Source organism: Nematolebias whitei, chromosome 18 (genome assembly GCF_014905685.2).
Source record: "Nematolebias whitei isolate Nwh7 chromosome 18, NemWhi1, whole genome shotgun sequence".
Lineage (NCBI taxonomy): Eukaryota > Metazoa > Chordata > Actinopteri > Cyprinodontiformes > Rivulidae > Nematolebias > Nematolebias whitei.
In genome coordinates this window covers 35,145,132-35,170,710 of record NC_056515.1, presented here as the reverse complement: position 1 = coordinate 35,170,710, position 25,579 = coordinate 35,145,132, and the positions used below count along the sequence as shown (strand labels likewise).

At 37.1% G+C, this 25,579-nt stretch overlaps 1 protein-coding gene across 1 annotated transcript in view; it reads right to left on the bottom strand.

The window, feature by feature from the left end:
* Positions 1-25,579, bottom strand: part of cntfr (ciliary neurotrophic factor receptor) — a 168,529-nt gene that overhangs the window by 129,206 nt on the left and 13,744 nt on the right. The gene's annotated exons all lie outside the window — the stretch shown is intronic.

The following is a 25,579-nucleotide window of genomic DNA, read 5'->3' as shown; positions in this document are numbered from 1 at the left end:
ATGCTAATTATTTACTAGAGTTCATAAAAAGTATTGAGACGTTTTCCCTGTTATAGTAAGTAAAGTGTTCATATTCTCCTTCATACAGAGTGTCTTCTTTGTTGTCTTGACCCTGGTATCAACTAGCTTGTTATTGATGCCAACAGTGCTTTGTCAGAAAAGTTGGAGTGTGACCTCCAGGGTGAATGGATTTATGTGATCCTAATGGGAGATTTAGTTAAGACACTGGGGTTTGTAGCCCCGCTCTGTTGATACGTCTCAAGGGTCTTGTCGTAACCGTAAGAAGTGAAGACCTTGGATTAACACTCACACACACTCAGACAGGATCAACAACACAAGTGCAAACTATGAAATATTGATCTACAGGTCTAGAAAATAAACTTGTGCGTATGAACAAAAAAAAAAAAAAAGGCACGGACGGGTGTGGGGTGGCTCCCACTGGATCGGGATCAAATATCAAATGGGATCTTTTACAGCCCTTGTTTTGCCCAGATGTCTTTGTTTCTCTCTTTGTCTGTTTGTCCCCTTCCTTCCTTGTTTCCTTCTCTTTCCACAATACTCAACATTTTCTTGTTTTTCACTTCAGCTACCTTCCTTCTCTCCACGTCTCCAGACATACCTCAACACAGCTGATATAGATGTCAACTCAGTGTTTCATGTATATTTCATGTCACATAACAGAGCCATCTATATTTAATAGGACAAGATTCCTGCCCCCATTACCATTAACCTGACACTGTTTGTTCCTCCATTCCATATTTAATCTAACTGCAGCTTTAGTTCCCACTTTCTTTTCTTCATTTTTGTAATTTCATACTTAATACTAGTTTTCTCATTTACTCTGTTCGTCTTGGTTACCTGCATGCTTGCACTCCATGTTCTTTTTTTAATAAAACGAGTGGTTGCATGCACGTTAGTGGCAAAAACTGACATTTTCTTTGATCTGTCTTTCTGTCAATTCACTTTAAGTGAGTCTGTGTAACTTTATTTACATAAAAAGCTATTTGCATCTGAGGGAAAACCATACAGTTTCACTTTGATGTTGTCTTTGATGATGATACTGGTGCCCAAAGGCTTTATATGAAGAGTATAGTAAGAAGAACATGAGAAATGTGGTACTAAATCAACAATTTCATCTAAGTGAAATAAGCTGTTCTTTAGTACTTTAATAATGTAGAAGAGATGCTTGCGTAAAATACCCAGAACAACCTGTGTTATGCATACTGTATGTACTATGGTAATACTCTACCAGATAAGAGCATTAATTAACAAGTTTGAATTAAAAAAAAAAGAGAAAAAATAAAACCCGAAGTAAAACATTTATCTTATACAGCTCAGGCTGTCCTTTCTTGAAGTTTCACACCTTACTCCTTTATTTACATACTCCACCTCTAACAGTCTCTTAATTTTTATGTTCTCCTTGTAACTTTTTCTTGTTTTTTGTTCTATCATATCAACATTTGAGCCCACCTCTCCATGTACTCTGCATCACTTTTATCTTATCTCTTAGCTTCTTCTGTCTCATTTTATTTGGTTGGCTGCCAGCCATTTGCATCTTTTTATGTCCTGCTTGGGACTTTATGTTTTCCTCAACCTTACTATTTACGTATTCCTTTATAAAGCTATTATATAAATATAATAAATATGACATATTACACATACAAATATGGTATAAACTCATACAATTTATAGACTGGACAAAATTTGAAAAGCTGACAAGTATTTTCAAGAATCCAGATGGACCAGATGACAGGGTTGCATTCATACATCTTTACATTTTTCTTATTTTCATATGCATCATTCATGCATTCATTCTTTTTGTTCATATGCATGGTATGCGTATTCATCATTTGCATGCCTTTTTTTTTCTAGTACATTTCAGGTTTTCGTTAATTTTTTTCTTGCATTTACATTTTATATTAAAAGTGATTCCAACTGGATTGTGTTGAAACACTAACATCCTCCATTCGTATTTTTCTGGTTTTTGGTAGCTTGCAGAGACACCACTCAAGGATAATAAACATTACAGCACCAGTGGAAACACAAGCAGATACTTATGATTACACTCATGAACTCACTCACACATAAGGACGCTCCCCTGCATAATGCTCTCATTTCTCATGACCAAGCGGACAAGCAGGCCTAATAACCATAATGACATTCAACTCAAGTGCTATTGATCTCTTGGTAATGGACTAGGCAATGTGAGCAGCAGCAGAGTACTGTTATCCCCCACCAAAATGCAAAAGAAAATCAACGGTGTCCTGTTTTTTGCACATTGTTCTCCTCGTTTATATTGGCACTAGCTGACACAGCTATAATAGATAAACAGTTTATGACCCTCAAAGAGGCAAAGCAGATGAGATAACTCAAGCTGTCGTCAAAATCAGATACGTTTTGTCAGACAAAAGTCATATGTGATGTACAAAGATAAAAAAAAAAAGTCATGCAAACAATCAGTATTTTTATTTTTATTGTAACTATGTTGCATACAAAATGATTAAATTTAGCAGATGTGGGTAATGTCCTTTTGCTATAAACAAAAACATTTCTGTCCAGAAAAAATGTGTTGGTATAACCTGATTATGTTATAACAGACATATTTAAGTTAATAATGAATAGTTTAGGTCTTCTTAAGTGAGTTTATGTAGAGTTGCTATCAGAAATATCTTGCCTGCAGCCAAAGAGAAGTCAACATCATTTTATTTTGGAAAACTGTGGCATAATTGTTATTGAGAAGTTGAGCTAATTGCAAATCAGACTTGGTCCTATTCTAGAGTGGATGTCAGTTGTATTAAACAACTCAAACTTTGCAAAATTCAATGGAGTACAAGCAGGGCTTAATTTGAGCCGGATCCTGCCAGAAAATAATCTGGAAACTCTCTTATTTTGACAGGATGCTTCCAGTACTGTTTGCTCGGATCCGGTAATTCTCAGGCTTACTAATAATAAAGTTATGAACAAATATGACTGCCTTGAATAAATTAAACTTATATTGGATATATAAACTGAACATAATGACATAAACACACATTTTAAGCACAACAGAAGACAATCTGCCTCTTCAAGTGAAGCACTTCCACGTCTACCCTTAAATAAATATCCGCCCCGAAAAGAGTGACGCGCTAAGCAGGAAGTTGTACGTGGGCAGGAGCCCGTCACTGCACAATCCGTACCGTCAGCTCATTTGCACATGCACTAAAATAAATACTTTTGAATATGCTAGATTTAGGAAAATGTACTGGAAATAATTACTTCCAGCCTTAATTATAAAGGTGTGCTAAATTATATCCTGTAAGCTGATTTAATACAACACATATATTATACACATTTTGATATTAATGAAATATATTTATGAAACATACCATGTTTATTAATATTAATTAAAATATCTATTTATATACATTGATTGATTTTCCTAGACAATGTTATAATTCTGTTTATAAATAAGAGCCGTCTTCATTTACTTACAAAATTATAATTCAGTAGTAAAATCTGGTTGATTGGACTGTAACACATTTACCTGTCAATGCGCCCTCTGGTGGAACCATTACTGACAACAGAAGACCTTTATTTTAATAATAGTCATATTTTATGAGATTTATTGAAGAAATCTATCATCATGGCATACTTTGCTATCCACATCTGCAAAAGTTTTATTTTCCAGGGAAAATTGCAGGCAAAAATAGTAGAAAAACTGAAAATCCATCCATTTTGTGATCTACAATGTCTGAAGCCCTCCCAGAAGTATTTATTTTAGCGCATGCGCAAATGAGCTGACGGTACGAATCGTGCTTAAGGAACAGATTGTGCAGTGACAGAGCCCACAGACAGCAGCAGGGCAGACAGCTGGAGGTTTACATGTGGAGTCGGACAACAAGAAGCAGGGACAGAGTCAGGCTTGAAATCAAGCCCGACAAAACCGTCAAGTAAAGGGGGAGTGGGGGGCTGACAGAAGAGGAGTGTTTACAAATGTAGGTAAATTTAGATGTTTAACAACCTGTTAAAATACACCAAAATGCAGGAAATTGCACCTACTTCGTTAAAAATGTTCAGGGAATCGACCCCCAGATCCTACACCCCCACCACCACCACACTCGCCATCGGCCCGCCCGCTATCTGCGTTCTGACATCAATTGGTTTACAAATTAAGCCCGGAGTATAAGCAAATGGTCTACTAAAAACTTTTAAATACCACATTTCACAATGCACCTTATTAAAGACAGTCCATACATTGATTTGTTGTAAATGTATTGTAGTCTAAAAATCCATATAATCAATCAATCAATCAATCGATCAAAGTGATTTAAATGGTTGAAACCTGTTCAGGAATTGTTCCTAATCTTATTATGTTATCTTGACTACTATTTACAATTGTTGCATCTATTTTTTTCAAACTGAAAACATTCAAAATGCATTTTAAAATATTTTAGACACTAACTAAATAATTAATCCTCAAAACTCTTTAAATAAGCCAACCTGTTTACAGATTTCTAATAAATTATTTTTCATCACTCTTTCTTCACTCTAGATGCAGGAAGAGAGCCACCTGCATCATGAAGGACCCCACTCACCCAGCACACACAGTTTTTGCCCTGCTCCCCTCAGGCAGGAGGTTGAGGAGCATTAAGTGTAGAACCACTAGACTGAGGAACAGCTTCTACCCTGAGGCTGTTAGACTCATGAATCCCTAACTAGAATAATCACTGTGAAATAATCACTGTAATGCCACTCGATTGTTAATATGTGCTGCTGATCTCATGCTGCTGATTTATTCATACTGCTGTGTTCATTCATACTCATCTGCTCTCACAGACTCATGTTCGTGCTACTGTTCGGTGTATTGTTTTTTTTTTATTGCTACTAGCGCTTAGAATATTTTTAGTTTAACATTTTTCTTAGCTCACGTCTTAGATCTTATTACTGTTATTCTTTACAATTGTATTTTTGTCGGATGTAACTGGGACCCTGTGTACACAGTTTCGTTCCACCACATGTACCACATGTGGTGCGTTTGACAAATAAAGAAACTTTGACTTTGATTTGTGTGAAGTTTTTTATGTTTTATTTGTGCATTGTGTTCTATTCTTGTAATTCAGTTTTTCTCACAAATTCCAGAAAACAAAAATGTTATGTTATTGGCAACTGTAAAATGTCTAAGTTTGAGTGGTTGCTTGAATGATTGTTTGTGTCTGTAGCCTTTTAGAGGACAGGTGATTCTTTTCCCGGTGTACAAACCTCTTTTCTTTTGACAGCTGGAAATAGGCACTTGATCTCTGTGACCCTAAACAGGACCAAGCAGGTATAAGAAATAATGAATGGGTGAATATTCCTTACTGTCATATTGATACATATGGACACATTTCACTCAGTTGGTATTAGTATCCCTGGAGGCAATTTTCCCCTCCCTGGTTCAGATTTTCTTCAATTCAGGAAAGCTGAACTTTGTATTAATCATGGGATTCTGCAGGCCAATGAGGACATTGTTGTTCTCAGGCAGCTCTGTGATGTTCTCCTGGAGAAGTGCATTACCATAAAGAGCCAACATAACATCTTGTCTTGAGGTCACTGGTGCTATACCTGCAGGACAGCACAGGATCCCTGCCCAGAGGCAACTCAAAGAAGAATGAAATACAATCCAAAACTCCCACAAACCCATGGGTAATAAACTGCATTTCAAGGTTCGTGGACTACTAAAGTGTCATGAGGGATGAGCCAAACATGTGCAACACATATGTTTCGGCACTTCACAAACATATACATTCCCTACAATACACATGCAGGTGAATTCACACAGTCTTATTTTGACCTATGTGCTATGAATGATAAATATTCATTTGCATGAGTGTGCACACATATATATATATATATACATATATACATATATACATATAGAACTCTGACACATAGGGTAAAAATCAGCAGATGTAAAAAAAAAGTTAATTTGAGTTCTAAAATTTAGGATATATAAATAGCGAAAGGATGAAAGAAAAAAACAAAAGGGGGGGGGGGGGATTAAACAAATATGCAAACTGGAAGGATGGGTAAACCAAAGTCAAGGTGGATAATGTCCCCAAAAGTTTTCATTAAACTGTAAACAAATTCCAGATGTTTTTATTTTATTTTTTTATTTTTTATTTTTTATCCTTATGAGACAAACTGTTATTGAACCATAAGAAATATTCGGTCAAACTATGATTAAGAATTTACAAACAAAAGATGTTTACAGTTAACAGAAGCCTTGTTGCTTGATCAGCTGGTTAAATATGGCTAAGATTTCTTGTCAAACAAAAGCAAAATATCTTTGGGCACGACTATGGTTTTGGCTTCAACATTAGCATCAAATTGATTTTATTTATTTATTTATTTGCTCGGGAAGCAGAGTACATAATAGACAGGTCATCAGTTCATCAAAAGGCCAAGTCTGAGAAAGCAAGCATGCACGCTCATACTCCTCGACCAGTTTAGAATCACTAATTAGACAGAGTTTTCAGACAAAACCACTCGCTTGCAGAGAACATGCGAACTCCACACAGAAAAGCCTCTGCCTGATGCAACGATGCAAACCACACACTCAGTAATCAAACACTCCAAGCAAATGATAGGAATAACACAAACAAATAACCTGATTTTATAAAAAGTGGATACAGCCGCATTATAAAAAAGACACACACAAAAAAAAAGACAACATAAAATAACCTCTAAAGCAGCAATGCATGTTTCCATACACACATACACACACACACGGCAAAGCTGACAATCACAGAAACTTATGCAGAGATGCAACGAGCAAGCACACAAGTCATTAAACAAATATGCAGACCCTCTTGAGTTGATTAGATTACTGATGAAGTTTGATTATGAAGTACCAGCTGTGAAAGCTCGTGTATGGATGTTTGCATTTCAATTTGAACAATATCTACCCCTCACATGGCTGAAAATGTGGCTCCATCATTGTGCATCTATGACTTTGCTCATGCATGCATGGGTGTGTTTTAAAGTGTCTGTGTGAGTAACCATCTGTAAGTTATGATCTGACAGCAAAGCAGCGGCATGTAATGGAATTGAAGTTCACTGCTGGCATTCTGATTTACCATCTCAAAGTGTTGCACTTCCATTGCTGGTGTGTCTGTGACAGTGCACCTTTGTGTGTGAGCAGGTGACTATGTGTATGCAGCCCTTCTTTTTGGATTCATTGGCATAAACATATCAAACCAAGTGAGAAGGTGTCACTTTCCAGTCATGCTGTAACTCACTAGAACATTTATCAGAGAATCACATTTGTATGCCCAAGGGGAGCAATGCCTTTTCAAAGTTCAACAGTGAAATGGTGGAATTGCTGACATACAGATATAGAGCCCTGGAGATTTATCAGTTTAGGTTAAAAAGATCAATTGTTGCACTTACTGAGTGAAAATTGTGATGTTGCATGAGCCAATAGCACAATAATTGTTTAAGTAATGGTTCTGGATGATATTTCCTGGATTACATTTTTTTTTTTTTGGGTGGTTCTGTGTATGTTTGGATATAGAAATTATACAAAATAATATTTGCTCTCTTAAAAAAATACAGACATGTAATTGTCCTAAAAGTGGTGTGCGAGTTAGATCAGGATGCTTGTTTTTAATTACATAGATTCCTCCATTCAATTGTATTTTTATCGACCAGCCACCAGGGAGTAGAAACCAGCGTATATTTTGTGCCGTGCCCAAGCCTGGGTAAATGGTGAGGGTTGTACAAGGAAGGGAATCCAACATAAAACAATTTTGCCACAACTAATATTTGAGTTCATTCTATGCGACACCACACTGTATCGGTCGAGGCCCGAGTTAACAGCGACCGTCACTGGTGCTGTTGACAAACAGTGTGCCGGTGAAAATTGTACAACCGTTAGTCAAAGACCACAAGGAAGGAAATGTGTCAGGAAACAGAGGGAGAAGAGGAAAGTTAAGAATGTGGGACTGAGGTTGGCAACTGTAAATTTGGGGACAATGACAGGCAAAGGTAAAGAGTTGGCTGGCATGATGCAGAGAAGGAAGGTCAATGTTTTATGTGTCCAAGAGACCAACTGGAAAGGCAGTAATGCTTGTAGCATTGGAACATGTTTTAAACTGCTTTACCATGCTGTGGATAGAAAGAGACATGGAGTAATGGTGGTAATGAAAGAGGTGTTAGCAAAGAGTGTAATAGAGGTGAAAAGAGTGTCAGAGAGGGTGATGTGTCTGAAGCTACAAGTAGAAGGTCTGATGCATAATGTTCTCCCTGGTTATGCTCCACAAGATCAGTGTGATCAGTTATACACCGGGCAAACTACACAGCCACTGGCAAAAAAAATGGCTCAGCGCAGAAGTCAAGTCAAGTCACATTTATTTATATAGCACATTTTAAACGGTAAATGTTATTAAAGTGCTTAACAAAAAAGATTCAGCATCAAATATTAATATTACAGCATCAGGAATAAAAGCATAAAAACATGAAATATAATTAGAAACAATTAAATACTAAATAAAATCACCCTGCATTAAATGTCAGGGAGTAAAAGCAAAATGGATGAGCACAATCATCAACAATGAAATACCAAATGAGATCACACTGTGTTAAATGCCAATGAGTACAGATGTGTTTTGAGGAGATATTTAAAAGTAGAGACTGAGGTGGCCTGTCGAATGTTGATGGGCAGATTGTTCCAGAGTTTAGGGCCCATGACTGAAAATGCTCGATCTCCTCTGAGCTTCAGCTGGTTTTTGGTACAACCAAAAGCAGCTGGTTTCATGATCTCAAGGACCGAGAAAGAGCATAAGGATGAAGAAGGTCGGAGAGGTATGACGGTGCAAGGCCATTAATACACTTAAATGACAGCAGAAGAATCTTAAAATCAACTCTGACACAAACAGGAAGCCAGTGAAGGGAGGATAGAACCGGAGTAATGTGCTCAAACCTGCAAATTCCTGTTAGTAGCCAGGCTGCAGTACTTTGGACAAGCTGGAGACGTGAGAGGGAGACCTGACTGACCCCAGCATAAAGGGAGTTACAGTAGTCCAGCCGGGTTGTAATAAATGCATGGACTCATTTTCAAAGTCGGATCTGGACAGCACAAACTTGAGCTTAGCTATCTGCCTAAGCTGAAATAAGCTTTTTTGAAGAACATAGTTTATTTGCTTGTTAAACTTAAAGTCCAAGTCTAAAACTATCCCGAGATTGGTAACAGACTGTTTTAGATGTGGCTGAAGGGAGTTCAGGTTTGCAGGATCAGTGACAATAGCAGAGCTTGGGTTCAACACAATGACCTCAGTCTTCTGATCTTTAAAACTCAAGAAGTTCGAAGCCATCCAAGTCAATGTCATCAAGACATTTTAGCAAAGGGCGAATGGAGGAGGAATTTTTAGGTGTTAAGCATAACAATGCAAGGAAAGACCATGTTTCCTCAGGATAGACCCTAAGGGGAGGAGATACAATGAATACAGAAGGGGTCCAAGAATGGAGCCTTGCGGGACCCTACAGGAAAGAGACACCGAAGTAGATAGAGTGTTTGCAACATTAACAAAGAAACTCCAGAAGAGCAACATCACCAGACAAGGACTCTGTGGTTTAGTTATCGGCAGGCCAGAAGTAAGTTAAGGATGATGTGAACATTCTTGATATAAAAGAACATTGGTTTGAGAGATGAGTAAAGGAAGCCATCTTTGTGAAGAGAACCAGGCTGCAGTTAAACTGGGTGGAAGCCTCCATGTCCAAATGTTCCCCTCTTGTAATGCTGTTATTGCTAGTATCACCCAGTCCGCTGTGATTAGCAAGCAGCCATCAGGGCACCAACGATCAGTTGTTAGGCTGATGATCCTCCTTCTTCATGTGACCAACTAGTTTTGGCTGTCTCCAGCAAACTGGTTGATCCATTATGAGAATGTGCTGTTTGTAAAAAATGTTTATTTGCAGCTCCTTGGACTGAAAAAGTATTTTGGATAAAGGGTGGAATGTTTCAACAAAGAAGAATATGTCCAGAGGACCTGACTCAACCTATTTAGGTAATCTGGTTGATCACTACTTAGCTTGACCAGCTCTCTTAAGAATAGATGTCTCCACATGAAGATAATCTTTCATGTCACAGAAGGAGAAATTCATACTGAATCCTGTTTAGTTTTTTTTTCTCACTTTGAGGTTCCAGCTCTTTGTGTATGCTGGTCACGTGAAACACGTGAATGGAATAAAGAGAATGGCTGTGTTGCTTCAGTCTTGCCAGTATGTCCTTGAATTACTGATTAATGGGAGAGAAAAACTGTATAATTTAAAATATTTTTATTCTGTTTTACAAATATTTGTAAGCTAAAATAATCAATTTATCAAATTATGCATTAATATACCAAATGAACTGTCAAACATTATCATAAACAACAAAACAATACAAATAACTACTAACAATGTAAACAGGTGATGTGCGTTTGGAGTCTATTGTCTTCTCACATTTGAGGTACATCCCAACTAGCTTAAAAACAATTACTTACAATAAATGTTTTCTTCTAAAACCATCCTTTGCTTTTTTTTTCCTCATGTGCTGACACATCATCAGCCAGAAGAAACCTCTTGTTGAGTCTATCATTGATTTCAACATTAAAACCTACTGACAATATTTTAAATTATCTGTACAGTTCTGTAACAGTGAAACTGAAAATTTGAAATAGTTTCATCACATATTCATGGAACATTTCTTTGCGTTGTCCTTTTTTAACTAAATTGTCAAGTATTGTTGGATTCATTCAACAATATATTATAGTTGATGGATCATTGGTTTCCATGTGATCCATAAAGAAAAAAACAACAACATATAATGACAAAGGATGGATGGATGGCCAATAGAAGAGTAAAAGATACCTATAGATTCCAAGAGAGTTTAATAAACTCAGATATACAAGCACAAGTGTAAAAGTTGTCTAATGTGAGGTACAGTAGGTAATAACCAGGGCTGGAAGTAACAAATTACAAAATACTCACATTACTGTAATTAAATATATTTTTTGGATACTTGTACTTTTATGAGTATTTATTTCAAGTCTGTAATTTTACTAATACATAAGTACAATTTAGATCATGCAATCTACTTGGCTACTTTTAAAATCAGAAGTCGCTACTGAGTATGGCCGCAATTTGAATTAATATTCAAATGTTCATCTGCATCTTTGTAGCCAATAAGGCTCTCAGGTCGCAAACGCGCCAATTACCTAACATGTAAGCAAAGGACAATTCCGTAGAGTATAGAGTTATTTATGGACCGAAGATTTGGAGAAAAAGCCAAAATGGAGACAGAGGACAACACTAACAGAGAAAATGACGAGGTAAAGGCTGAGGACGAGTGCCCGTGGCCGTACCTGGAGGAATTTTTCATGTACAGAGTGAGAACAGGAGACAGCGTCCAGATGCAAACTTTGTTTGATCTCTACAGTGATAGCAGCTTATAAGACTTCAGCATCTAATCTAAAAAAAAAAAAACATATTGCAGCATATGAGGTTTTACAGTTATACCTGTATGATATAGCTTTTTCATTGTTTGTATGTGTGGGTTATTAGTTTGGCTAAGTATGCAAAGATCTTAGATATTGTCACTGCCATCGGTTTGCCTTGTACTAAAATAAAACAGAGCTTCTGAGAAATGAGCTTTGAATGTAGCTGTTAAACAGTAAATCAAACTGAATGACTTCTATTGGCAACACAATAAAACATCAGTTGATTAAAAAGTAATTAATACTCTGAATAGTTTTTGAGGAGTACTTTGTACTTTTACGCAAGTAGTTTTACTTTTACTTGTAATTGAGTACAATTTAAGCAGTGTAACATTACTTGTACTTGAATACAAATTTTCAGTACTCTTTCCACCTCTGGTAATACATGTCCTATCAGTCCTGAGTGCATCACATTTTACACGCACTTATAATTCACTATTATTTAAATCAGGTTCCATATCATTGCTTATGAACAACCCAAAAATGTAGGTAATTGGTAAGAAAAGCATAGTTAAGGGGGAAAAAAAAGGTCAAAAGGTAAAAACATTATAGGAAGTAATGTATATTAATGTGTATAAGCAGGTTTTTTGCACTAAAAAGTGGATGATAAAAATGAGTGTCTTTAGATCTGTAGATTAACAAATTATTTGTAATTGTTTCTTTCCTTAATCATGTGTCACAGATGGTTAGGAAGGGATATCAAATGTTCAAGAGGTATGAAACAGCAAAATGCTATCCGGCAATTTATAGACCAGATATCTGATTAACTCCGGCATGGCATACGTTCCACCAATAAACTCTTGATGACACTTTCACAACCATTCACTGCTCTAAGATGCATTCAACTCACAAGCCATAAAATACAAGCTTGCACTTTCACAAGGGATGTGTTGTTGTAGAACAAGTAAAAGACTTGGTAAGAAGTATGCATGAACATGCTCTAACACACTCACTTCCCCTCTAAACATCTTGGGATAAAGTTATCACTTTATCCTCTCCTGTCTCTTTCCCACAGAGAGATTAACATTCACTCTCTCTCCCTCTTCTTGCATTCGCCTCTCCTTTCATGTGAACACTGAGGCAGCTGCAGCTGTGCAAGTGTTTGTGTGTGAGTGTGTTTGTGTGTTTTCTCTGGATGTCTGTGTACGATCCAGGGCACTGATGCTCAAATAAATCCACTTCCTGTTTCCTGCCATCTTATCTTGGCCCCACGGCGCATGTAAACGTACAGCGTCGGAGTGTTTTGTGCATGTTGGTCTGATCATTGCCTCCCATCATTTGGCTTGTCGATGCTACCGGAGGAAACAAAAATTTACAGGCAACAGGGTTAATTGATACTTCATTTTAGACGTCTGTGTTCTGGAGATGAACACGGAAGCCAGACACATAAGAGGCAGTGTGAAAGAGGAGAGGCAGAAGAGGAAGGGAAGATGGAGTGAAAAGATGAAAAGAAAGACTGTAAATGAAAAGGAGGGGTATGGCAAAGGAAAGAGGAAAAATGTTGGAGAGCAAGCACGGGGCAGTTAATATTTTACAAGCCTGGATTAGAGAGGTTGTGGAATGATGAATTGGAGATAGATTCCTGAGAGTCAGTTACAGCAAGAATGAGAGAACTGTATTGAGACAGCTGGATAGCTTTGATCAGAAACATCTGTATGTTTCAAGAAAGAAAAAAGAAAAAAAGTTGTGGGAGAGAAATATCAGCATCCTACTTCAACAGTTTGGATATATTTTAGTCTACACTGGCATATTCTGTTCAATTTTGTTTGGTCATCAAGGGTGATTCTCGTGGTGCTATCTTTGAATTCTATGGTGGCCCTGAGGTGTCAATTAACATTTCAAAAATGGAATTACATTTCAAAAAAATTAAACTAAATTTGAAAAAACAGAACAAAAACAACAACATTTGAAGGAAAAAAAAAAAAAAGGAATTACATTAAGCCAAAGCAGAAGTGGCCTAAACGGAAGTGGCCGAAGCAGAAGTGGCCAGAATCACATTTGAAAAGGCGTAATTACATTTAAAAAAAATGAAATTAAACTTGAAAAACACAACAAAAACACAACAACATTTGAAAAACAAAACAAAAAATAAAACGGAATTACATTCGAAAAAACTGAATTATATTAAGCCAAGGGGAAGTGGCTAAAACGGAAGTGGCCAAAGCAGAAGTGGCCAAGCGGAAGTGGTCAGAATCACGTTTAAAAAAAACAAAATTAGATTTGAAAAAAGCACAACAAAAGCACAACATTTGAAAAAAAAAAATGGAATTACATTATGCCAAAGTGGAAGTGGCCAAAGCGGAAGTGGCCAAAGTAGACATGGCCGGAATCGCATTTGAAAAAACAAAAACGGAATTAGATTAGAAAAAATGGAATTACATAAAAAAAAAAAATTTAAAAAAAAAAAAAAAAACAGAATTAAAATAAAACAAACCACCCACATCATTTTTTATCTGAGGATAAAGTGAAAAATGCAAAAAAAAAAAAAAAAGCATGGCTGTATGGTATTTTTAAATCCCTCATGAAAATTAATAAAGAAAAAAATATATATATTTTTTAATTATTATTTTGGATTCTCAATTAAAAAAAAAACAAACATATGGTACACGGACACCACACCCTTCAATAGAGTTTGTATTTGCATCTTGTTACCGTACATTGTTCTGTTCTATGTTGTTAATAATGTAAAAATAAATAAATAAATAATAATACATCACTTATGGTTTGGCTTAATTTAATTATTATTATTATTTTTTTCATATGTAATTGTTTTTTCAAATGCGTTTTTGTTGTGTTTTTTTCAAATTTAATTTCATTTTTTGAAATGTAATCAGGTTTTTTTTTCGTTTTTTTTTCAAATCCCACCATAGAATTCAGGTAAAAATCACAATTATTTAGTTAAGATGGCAATTTGTAAAGGCCCAAAACATTTTAAAATATTCTGCTGACAATAAGTACGACATATAAAGCACTATACCCTACATTCAGCGTGATTTAATGGACTGCTGAACTTAAGCAGTGCTGCTGACCTTTTCCCAAATAGCACTATTAGTTTTTGAATTGATTTCCCATCCACGCAGCCTTTGCGTCTGACTTTGAATCAACTCACAGAGACATACGAGTCTTTTAGGAAAAACATGATATACGTCATGGTTGGTTTTAAACCTATTTATTTTATTTTTTAATTAGTTTTGATAAATCAGCAAGGAACAACAAGCTCATACATCTAATGCACCTTCTGTCCAGTTGGTCTTGTGAGAGATATGCTGTTTCAGCCTCAGCAGTGAGGTTTGGATCAGTTTCCCTGCCAACAATTTGTTCTGGTTTATTTTGAAAGTCCAAAACATGGTACCTGCATCAGTTTATTTTGAAAGCAAACCGTTAGGAAGCACATCAATAGCAGTGCTTAAACCTTGAAGTAAGTGGATGTGGTAGTTTCTCTTTTGCTTTAAACATGTTTTTTTTTTTTTATCTTTTTTTTTTTTACTGGCAAGACAGCAATGATAATCAGACAAAGGCTTGCAGCTAAAACCTCCCTCACAGTCCTAATCTGTTAGTTAATAATGTGGCGAACATCTCCCTAAGCCTTTCCCAAGAGCCAAACTCAGAAGGTCAGTGCTGATATTAAGCATCTCATTTCTTAAACATGGGCACAAGCACACAGAGAAAAAGGAGATGAAGTCAAAATAAAGATAAGTTTGACAAGGAGAGGAAAAAAAATCATGCTTATTGAGGGATAGAATGTCAGATGTCAAGGATGTAACAAAGGAGAGGAAGAGACATGAAATTAGGTGATGGGTGATAGAGAGGGGATAAGTAGGAAATGGTTTCAAATGGAGGTGAAAGTGTGTGTGTGTGTGTGTGTGTGTGTGTGTGTGTGTGGGGAGGGGGGTAGATAAATGATTGCCTTAATTAATAGACTGTAATATAGGACAATAATTCTGGGATCCAAGATAATATCGGTAAAAAATGATGTGCTTCATCACAGAACACTGCAAATACACCACATGACCTTGACAGGGAAGAAGAAGCAAAGGGGGGATTTAGAAACTTTTAACAGAAGCTAAAAATAACTTTCCTGCAGGAAAAGAATAAAAAAAATAAAGGAAAAGTAATGGAAAAAGTCAACATTATATTATATTAAATCAGGCAGGAATAAACTATATATGTCATAATTTTTTATTTTTTTTAACATATATATATATATTTGCGTTAGAAAAACCTTTGTTGGTACTGCTGCTGATCCTTGGTAAGCAGTAGCCGACACTGAGCTATCAATCAGCCAATCTTAGAACAGCAATCAGCCTGGCGTGTCCAGCTGGAGCTGCAGCAGCTAAATAGAGCTGCATGCTGCAAGCGTTATTTTTATTGTTACATGAGTGAGCAATCACAGAGCTACCAGTTCAAATGGAACCGGGCACTTTTTCTTTGTCACAATAATAGTACCACGACGCTTAAAAAAATAAAATAAATCTATAGGCTACATATAACTTTTTTAACAGTCTGACACCAGGACTGGCTGTGAAACTGGCTTCCAGAACTGGGAGGCACAGTGTCAAAGGACCTGAGCATGAGTCTTTCTTAAACTGGAATCAATGGAGTCTGTCTGTGCAGATATGAGAAATAGCCATGAATGGGCATACATATGAAGCACTTAAACAAACTGATGTGCACAGATACCCGCTAAAGCCTGCATACTCAATGTGAGCATGTCCACCTGCTCCCAGTGTGCCTAACTCCTTACTTAAGTGCACTCCAACACGCTACTGGCAAGGTGTGATGGGAAAAGAGCTGCTGTCAGGTTCAGCGGTTGCAAAACACACTGCCACATGTGTAACTCGAGCAGCTGAGAAGGCATAGATCACATCTCAGTCTCCCGAGCTTCAGCTGGCGTGTTATGAAGGACTGGAAAAGAAGGTGTGAAACAAATAAATTTAGAAGAGCATTAACACACACGCACACAAACACATTTCTTTCTTTTTTTTAAACAGCTGCAGTTGTAGTGTTTCTGCTCGTCTCTTGATCCTGAAGTTCACTTCCAGTTTCACACCAATTATTTGTCAGAAGAACACTAATGGCACTCAACATAACATTTGCTCCAATAAAAATCTTCACCAGCAGATCATTTTTCCAGACAGCACAGCCTCGGTTTCTCGTAGTCCTCATGAACACTCGACTTCAAACACAGACTTGACAGAGCGTGCGTGTGCACGCTCTCTACTGTGTTCAGTTATTAGGAGTTCAAAAGAATTTAGGTTAATTAATGCAGTAGGTTATAATGATGATTAGGAATAATGACCATGGCTATATGAAGATCAAAGCTAGACTCTTAAACAATACAAAATAACATTTTGTTACTCTAATCGCATCATTTATGAAAATCAGCATGACATCCCAGTGACAATAATCAAACCTAATTGGATTTTAGTGTATTCTTTGCATGTGTGGTAAAAAAATAAAAATAAAAAATAAAACCTGTGGATTGGCCTCTCTCTATTGCAAACAGTGAAAATCTTTAGCAAAAGTAAGCAGCTCTAAACCCTAAGCACACACAGCCCGCACGCTCTGTTATGGAGAAAATGTCACAAAGAAACACTATCTTGTACATTTATATGAGTATTTTAGCTACTTTACAGTCCGTCAACGTATGTGGAAAGTTATGGAATAACTTTAAAGTTTGCATATATGTGTTTGCAATCCAGTTGTTCAAAAGATGCAGGCAACTAGCACAATAACATCTGTCTTTTCACCAAACACTGGGTGTGACTGTCTGCAGGCACCGTAACAGACAAAGAGCAGTCAAACACAAACTTACTTGAAAAAAAAAACAAATAAAAACACAACAAAAACAGTTGTATTATGACATCTGTTCAGGTTTGACTCAATGGGTTTGTAATTGCTTATTCAACCAGAATATTAAATATTATTATTTATTTTCCCATAAGTCACAGTTGGAAAAAAAAAAAAAAAGGAACATTCTGAGTGAAACTTTTATGCACTAAAAATAGACACAACGACACAAACAACAGCACTATATAAAAAAATAAATAAATAAATACATAAAATAAAAAAGTAGTGCCAGACAGTCAATAACAAGTGGAAAGCACCAGCCAGAGCAGACACAGTAAGAATCGATGAACTTCTATAATGGCCCAAATGTCAGTCGTTTCCAACTTCTTTTAGATTTCAGTATTATTTTCTTTATTACTTTCTCCATAGCACAGTCACTTTGAAAGTGAGCATAGGTCACAGCACAACAGCCTTTTTTTATGTAATGACCAGACTAGGGATGCGCAATATTGGATTTTTGGCTGATATCCGATATGCCAATATCGGATATTGCTTATTTGTCTGATAACCGATACCAATACCAATTTGTTTTTTTTCCCCAATACCTTTTTTTTTTTTTTTTTTTCTCAGTTTAGCCTGCTACCAAATGCAAATGGTAAAAAGGGGGCTGGGAATGATGTGACACTTCAACTTGGATTATGTTTAATGTCAAATGTATTCATGACATTTACTCGAGCACTTGAACGGTGCAAACTTGTAAATCTTCACAAATCTAAACTCAACCTGTTCACAAGCGACAAGTGAAAAGTACATAAGTAGTAGTGCATTAATATATATATACTTGACAGTTTGTTAAAGTAAAAAATAACTTAAAACTGAAACCTTTTATAACGGTGAGTTATTTTGATGGAATGTCCGATATTTAACTTTATCGCTAATATCGTCCGATACCAATGCCATGCCGATAATATCGTGCATCCCTAGTCCTGACAATTAAAACTCAACGAGCAGAAAAAGAGTGACAATATTGTCCTTGCTCTCTAACCATCATTATCACTGATTCAGAACAAAAAATATATAAACACACTTTCAAATAAATAAAGACAAATTCCTCATATTAGACGTTTTTGGATAGTCGTCTCCATTTGAGAAAACGTGCAAATAAATACATGCACTTTTACACACATGTGACATGTTATACATTTTGCTTTACACATTGAAACTGCAGAAATGGAGAAACGTCCGATCTGTAACAACAGGTCAACCTAAAGGTCTTTGTTTGGGTTTAGAAGGGATGTCTAAACACGCTATTAATGACTGCATGTGTGGTGAGGACACTCTGAAGGGAGAAAAATAATTTAAAAAACAGAGAATTGCTAATAAAATAGTGATGAGTAAGAAAACAGTAAGAGAGGGAAACAATGATTGAAAAGAAAAACAAATGTATTTATGTAGTGTCATAAATAAATAATGTCATAAATTGCATCACATCCTCCACCGTGCAGAACAAGCAGCTGGACAATGTGCCACTCTCATAGTACATGCTTATAAACAGCAGCACCCTCATTTGTTGGCATGCAAAGGAGAAAACCATGTGTGAGTACTTGTCCAAATAAAAGGCATATGCACCCCCCCCCCCCCCCACACACACACACACACACACACACATGAACACAAAGCATGGCTACAGACTCTGTAAGCTGCTCTGCAGACTCGCTATAATGACATCCAGGTATGTTTGCTCTTCGTTTTACACGGCTCATCGCAGCTCCAAGCAGGGTATCAACACTGGAGGGGCGTCTCTGTTGTGGGTGTATGCGAGTTTCTTGCAGTGTCCTTGTGCACATCTGTCTTGTAGTTTGTACTTGTACTTTGCCTCCTCCATGTTTGCATTGATTTTAGGGTGCGTTTATGTATTTTTGTCAGTTCTTTAGCTCATTTAATCAAAGTCATGTACACAGAGACGTACACATTTTGAACCCTCTACTAGCTTGTTGACATTCCAGTAGCTTGGCCTCTTTGTCTGCGCCAAACTCTTCTCATTCAAAACAGACGTCCACTTTTCTTTTCTCCTGATCTTTGCTCTCTCTCTCTCTCTTTCACACACACAAACACATGTACGCACACACACACACACACACAAGCATACACACTCAATCCCACGTACAATTTACCACCATTTTTACGTGGTACAATAAAAAAAAAGGATTTTAAAAATAGTTAAATCCTTGCAACTACTAAATACTATTTAAGCTTTTTTTTTATTTATTTATTTACTCAAGGGGAGTGGTGGCGCAGAGGTTAGAGAAGGCGAGCCTGTGATAAGAAGGTTGCCAGTTCGACTACCCAAAGCGACAACATCAATATGTGGGCAGGATTGGTGAAACAAACACACCTGTCTCTACCCTCATTTGCCCCACTCTGGGCCCTTGAGCAAGGCCCTAAACCACCCCATCTGCACCCCCAGGCTGTCTGGTCCACACAGAGGGCTGTGGTTGCTCGGTGGTCTGTGGTTGTGTGTTACATTTTGAAACAAAATGTGGATGTTAAATAGATATGACTTCACTTTGACTACTACCACCACAAACAATTTCTTCCAGTGTCCCCTGTGAGCTAACTTGTATAAAGATTTGTAAATAGTTTTAGATCGAATGCCCTTACTGAGACAACATGGGGTGAAACCCACAACCTAAGAATTACAAGACCACAACACTGACCACAAAGCTACCGAAACCCCCTAACAACACAAATCCCCTACTAAAATGATGATTAATTAATTATTAATATTATTTATATTATTCAAAATACAGGGGATTGGTGGCACAGAGGTTAGAGAAGGCGAGCCTGTGATCTGCTGGTTCAACTCCCGGTATAGACATAGTCCCTCGCTCCTTCGTGGTTCGTTTATCGCGGACTCGCTCTATCGCGGTTTTTCAAAGTAAGATTGGACATGAAGCACAAATGGCTGATTGATGGATGGGCTGCACCATCTGCATTCATTTTTTTTATTTAAAATACATTATTTTGAATCATTTAACACCTGCTGCACATTTGTGCATCTCAGAGCTGCAGAACAAGCTTCATCCCGCAGCTTTGTGCAGCCCATAATACAGGAAAAACTTCCTGGTGCAGTCTAAAAAAAGTTAAATCTGGTCCTGTGGACATTCAAAAGCAAAACAAAGACAAAATGTTTCTACTTTGTTTTTTGTTTGTTTTGCTTCGTTTTGTTTTTTAAATGTCCATAGGACCAGATTTAACTTTTTTTTTTAGATTTTTCTACCTGGATTATTGAGCATGCATCAGGATATTTCCTGGTGCAACTGATCAGCTGTTCAGCATGGAGAGCTGAGGAGTGGGCGTGGCCAAAATAACGCAGTTGGCAAAGAGCAGAGGAGGCAGGGAGCTGAAATCATGACATTCTGTCTCTTTTACAGCATTTAGAAACATTGTTTAGAACATTGCAAGAGTGTGGGAAGGATTTACACACCTTCATATATATATATATATATATATATATATATACATTTTTTTCCATCCATCCATTTTATTCCGCTTATCTTGGGTCGGGTCACGGGGGGTAGCAGCTTAAGTACATTAGGGAGACCCAGACTTCCCTCTCCACAGCCACTTGGACCAGCTCCTCTGGGGGAATCACAAGGCGTTTTCAGGCCAGCCGAGAAACATAGTCCCTCCAGCGTGTTCTGGGTCTCTTCCCGGTGGGACGTGCCCAGAACACCTCACCAGGGAGGCGTCCAGGAGGCACCCTAACCAGATGCCTGAGCCACCTCAACTGGCTCCTCTCGAAATATATATATATATATATATATATATATATATATATATATATATATATATATATATGTGTGTGTGTGTGTGTGTGTGTGTGTGTTTTATGTAAAGAAGACAAAGAAGAAGTTGGAAACTGATTTTTATCAATAGTAACACCAACTTAAATGTGTTAAATCTTGTTTCATGTATAAGAGCAGAAAGCACAGCTACTGTTGCATCATACAAATATTCCTAAAAAAAAAAATAGTACTGAAACTTTTTTTGATCACAACAGTCAATACATATTACAGTGTATGTTAGCTAATGCTATTTTTGTATGTTGATTGTTAGGGGGCAAAAAAAGTAATACATTGTAGTTTGTTGCAAAAAATAAAATAGTTTAATAAGATGCATCCCCCCCCCCCCCCCCCCCCCCACACACACACACCATTTCTGTTCATTGGGCTGACATGGCCACTGTTTAAATTCTAACTTGAATAATTCCAGTTCATCAAAAACATCACCAAGATGTCATAATTGATTCTGCCTTTACTTTCCTGGTTGCAAACATTAGGCAACATAGTCACTTAACATCAGTCCACACCCCTCACCTTAGGGTGCCAAATTCTTAGCAGGTCTAAAGAAATAATGTGGACTCTGATGAATAACAACCTGAGAATGTTGTTTTTGACAAATCCTGGATCAACGTACAAAGTACATAACCTGTTTTCTTTTTTGTACAAATCCCTTAGTCACAACCCAAAAACCTGCGCGTGCACATTTTGGTGTTGAAAGATGCAGACACTTTGCTGAAGACATGAGTGCACCACAGTTCAAGACAGGAGCATTCATGTCTTACAAGCCTGTTAAAGACAAGTATAATCAATGTGTCCATTCCCATGAGCACACATGCACCTGCATGTTTATTTATTTATTTATTTGGTTTGTTTGTTTTCCATTCTGTTGGGGTGGAACACGTCTGAGATGGACGAGGATTTCTATCAAAAATGAAAATTGTGTTGCATCAAAATATGTGACAAAGGCAAAAAAAAAAAAATAGAGTGTTTTTTATTCAAAGCATGATACTCTGAATAAAACCTACATTTATGTATTTATATATTTATTTATTTAATGTGTATGCCTCCCTTTTAGTTGGATTTTGTTTCCCCGCTAATGTCATTTTTAAACATTGAGTTATTTCCATATCAAGTGGTCAGCTGGGAGACACCACTCTTGACCAACTACTCACACTTTGCTCTGCTGAGTAATTCATGGCACTTTATCCGAGACTGATACTAACCCTCTTCTGATGGTGGTGGTGGTGGTGGGCGGGGTGGGCAGATAATGAGATAACTCATCATAATCCCATGGCTGCTCACCTACACTTTGACAGGACATTACACTGCATAACGACCTGTTAGTCCTGGAGGATTATGCAACACAGTCCAAGGCAACAGCGATGCTGCATGTCTGACAATGATGGAGAAAGCTGTGCTTCTGTTTCTACCTTAAGGGCATGCACATGTGCATATTGTACAGAGTGAGCCTGTTATCTATTAATAATGGGACAGTCTCCTAAACTGTTAGATCATGCTGCCACTTGTAGAAAAAACCCTCAAAATCCCCCATGTAAGATTCAGATCAACTTTCATCGTTCAATATGCTCGTTTCTTATATATGTTGCTCTTGTATGCTCTTGCTTTTTAAAGCAACACAATTGCTACACACACACACACACACACACATACAGACAGACAGACAGACAGACAGACAGAGAGGCAGACATACAGACAGACAGACATAAAGACAGACAGACAGACAGACAGACAGGCAGCTGGATTATAGAGACAATTGTGCTTGTGTTATGAACCTAAAAAAAAGTTGTACACAAAATATAAAATTATCTTGACCAAAAACTATTTGACTTTTTTTTTTTCAAAACATATATTTCATATATAACATGGATGCTTTTTTGTTTGTATGTATGTTGTTTTTCCTTCTTTCAGCTTCTCCCTTCTTCAGGGGTCACCACAACGAAGGAAGTCGCACGAAGGCTTTGCAATTATTTTTACGCCGGATGTCCTTCCTGACACGACCACAGACCACCGAGCTACCACAGCCCTCTGTGTGGAGCTGAGAGCTGTTTTCTAGAGCGCCCGGGGGAGCAGATAGTGGGGGTTAAGGGCCTTGCTCAAGGGCCCAGGTGGGGGAAATGAGGGTGGAGGCAGGTATGGATGCTTGGCCTATCCCACCCACATTTTGATGTCAGTACCGGGAGTTGAATCAATGATCTTCCGATCACAGGCCCACTTTTCTTTGACCTCTGTGCCACCACTCTCTCTCATATATATATATATATATATATATATATATATATATATAGTTGTGGGTTTTGGGGCAGAAATAAACAACATAAATAAACGTTGCATTTTGTTGGAATGACCACATAAACCTTGAAGTTCACAGAGTTCATTACAAACTGGTGCATAGAGCTTTACATCCTGCAAAGGACATGCTAATGATAATGAGGCTCCCTTGTGATGCGTTTTTTAATAAAATGTGTCTCATGCGCCTTTTGCTAGTTTGAATTCAAAATCCATTGAGGGAGGATAAAGTCCCCTGACAATAAAATTTCAAGAAGCATGAAGCGACTGGGTCTGTGTACGACTTCTTCCTAGTGTAGGAACTCACAATTGAACAATAACAGATCGGACTGTCCTTGCACAATGTCATGGACAATAAATAAAAAAAAAACACCCCAAAAAAACGTTAATGCTCACACACATTTGAGGACGAACAAGCTCTCTCCATCTGTCTTTGTTGCTTCGTCTACAAGGACATGGAGTTCTCTCAGAAAAGCTGTAGTGTTTTGTTGGTGTTTCTGAAGTTCAGTCAGTGTTGCCTTCTCTCGCTGCTACTTGCAGAAGTGTTGGCGCAGAGCCATGTAGCCAGACATTCTCTTTTCAACAAGTTTTCTAAAGAAATGCAAAATGACAACAACACAAGCTTAAAGTGACAGGACACAAGAAACCTTTTTGGGTTTTTTTATTTTTCATTCCAGAAGGCATTAAAGGGAAATAGGAACTCTCGAGGCAGAGACAAACACTCAAAGCAATCAGAGATAGAATCCACTCTAGGTGCTATTGTCTTGACGCTGTCATGCTACTGATGTTTTTATTCCAAAATGCAGTCAGTTAGGGTTTTATTGCCTTTCTCAAAGTAATAAGTCCAGCTTTGGAAAACACATAAATAAAGATAAAGTGTCAGTCCAATCCTGAACGAATAAAAGCAACACAGCAAGCTTGAAAACAAACAAACAAACAAAAAAACTGTCAAATATTTTGAGTTTTTACAAAATTTTAGAAACATTAAGTCATTATCAATTTGCCTTTAAACAAAAGTTTTATTCTTATTATTTCATTTGTTGTCATTAAACCATTTTTCAAGTATTGGTTTAACATTTGAATTACATGTATGCTATCGTTAATAACTCTTGGGCACAGATTATTTTCATCGCTGCTATCAATTGTCATTCTTTCTGGGGTGTTTAAAGATAACTCACTGCCTTTATTGACCTTTGTGCACAAATGTATTATGATGTCATTGTATGCTGCAGCTTTATGTTTTGCATATTTTATATTGTTTCCCTGACAGGAAATGGTGTGAGACATGACTTTTTGGGGGGCTTCCTGTACCCTCCACCCTTGTGTTCTCTTGTTCTCACCTGTCTGTATGTTGTATGTAACAGGTCTCTCTTGTAAATGAGTCTACAAGTCTCAATGGGAATTAACCTGTATAAATAAAGGATTAATAATAATAATAACAATTGCTTTTTCATTGCGTCTTTTCCATCTTTGCCATGGATTTTGTTATATTGTTCTTATTCCACTCTTTTGTGTATGTCTTGCTTCTCTGTGAGTTTGACTGAAATAAGATGAGTATGTTGAGAATGACAATCACCATATTTTTTGCCGTGCACGTCACACCGCCCTATAAGTCGTGTCAGTACAAAAAATAAAGTGGAAAAATCCATGAATATGTTGCTTCACCGTATACGTCGCATCTATTATGCGTCACCGCTGACAACATGGAAATGTGAGCCGGTGTTGTGCCAAAAATCGATCGGCTGCCAAATGGTGATCACGGGGGCATGCACGGGAGGACTTTAACAAGAAATTAACAAGATCAACACTTAAAAACAATTATTTGTTTGCTCAAATTTATAGTAAAGGTGTGTCTCAGTCTAACGTTTGCTTAATAAATGCACTTTGACGGTCAAATCAGCTGCATTTCAAAAGCCAATACGTAGAAACATGAACGTGAAGAGGGCGACTCGTTGTGCATTTCTTTCACATTTAACAAGATGACTAACTAAAACAATTATTTGTTAGCTTACAAACTACACTATTTGTTTTCCACATAAAATAAAACTTTATACTTGTTACCAAAAATAAATAAAAAAGGAAACCCTGCCCAAATTTGTACATCAAGCAAAACATTAGCCTCAAGCTTAAAAAAAAAAAAAAAAA